Here is a 1,574-nt window from a genome sequence, read left to right as displayed (position 1 = left end):
GTAAGGAAGTCACCCCCTTGATCTCGTAACCATGGGTGTATCAAAAGGATCATGTTCCTTGCGTATATAGATCCTATCAAGGAAGCCTTGTCAGTCCTATTGCACCCAGCGTACACTCGCATCCATGTAGGAAATAGATGGAGAATGCTAGGAACACCACAAGCTGATCTGTAGAATTTGTTTGTGGTCTTGAAAAGGAATTTTCCTATAATACATTCTAGTAATAAAGAAATGTTTTCCTAAGTGGGTTTCGGATAAAAGGTGTCCTTCCTCCTTAGAAATGAAATATGGGTGATTTGGCATATGCGATCTGAGCTGAATTTTGTCAAAGTACCACAAAAAGCTGAATTATCTAAATGACTCAAAGAAGCTAGGAGGAAGGTCACCTAATGGGGTAAGATTAAGGAAAGCATCACTTTATAGATGGAGAATGTCTTAATAGGAGTATTCTAGTCAAGCCATTTGTGTGAACCTCCCACTTATGAAATTGAGTGGACTAGGGGCATCAACCCCTACCCACTCCTTATCGTTAAGTGGATTAACTTTGGATGGATCATTGGTTGTTAATCTAGTGAATGAATGAACAAGGGGTTGGGGATACAAGAATCCTAAAATAATTCACTTTTGATTCAGGCACAATTCTACACCTCAAGTATTCTCTGTGGTCCATTTGGACATGTAAGGATAATCGGTTGACTCACTTAAGTCCAGTGTCACCTCCATCGTCTCCCCGAGATTGTCTACCATCAAGTGATTGTGACCTGGTTCACATGGACCCAAAAAACCCAGAATCCCCAGAGTAAGCTTGGGTCCTTCTACCCAGAAGGCTCCTTGCTCGAGAAGACAATTCATTAATTTGGGAATGCCTGTTAAATAGTGTATGAGAAGCTACAGAAGTGAGGATTGCCAGGGACAGTGGCTCCAAGAGTAATCTATAATCCTCCTCTAGCTTGGTATAGGGACCACGAATATTGTGCCTAACATACTCAGAAGGGCCACACCACAAAAAGATGCCTAGGTCTTCTACATGCAATCTAGGATTTTGATGGGACGATTGAAATCAAGGTCAAGCAATCTCCTAATGTCAATACCAATCCACTCCCAGACCATGGAACTGTCAACATGCTAGCAATAATGGATGATTGGTAGAATTGGGATCCTCGATTCTTTGATCCAACCCATTTTATTAGAGATTCTAAGAAGTACCAGAAGGAGAGGCATGATGAGTGGAGCAAAAAGTTCTGGCTTGTGCAGAGATTGTCCCTTCCTCCGAAATTAGTAAGGTACATCAGTGGCCTCATTAAGGATGATTGTCAAAGAGAATACGACTCCTTCCAAAGGGCCGTTCACATGTATCAGTCAAATAAACACTTTTCTCATCCCATGTTCTATGATCACGTGAACAACCTAGACGAAGAGTCAACGGAGAGTGACCCCACTCAACTCATCGCACCTAGAGCTTGAAAGAATCACCTGAACACCTGCGCCTATAGGAAAGTCATGAGTAAAAGGGCCAAGGCCATGAAGGCTCCCAAAAGAGAAGAGTCATCAGAAGAAGGATCGAAAGATCAAAC

This window comes from Macadamia integrifolia, unplaced genomic scaffold (assembly GCF_013358625.1).
Source record: "Macadamia integrifolia cultivar HAES 741 unplaced genomic scaffold, SCU_Mint_v3 scaffold830, whole genome shotgun sequence".
Taxonomy (NCBI): Eukaryota; Viridiplantae; Streptophyta; class Magnoliopsida; order Proteales; family Proteaceae; genus Macadamia; species Macadamia integrifolia.
Note: the sequence above shows the minus strand (reverse complement) of the source record.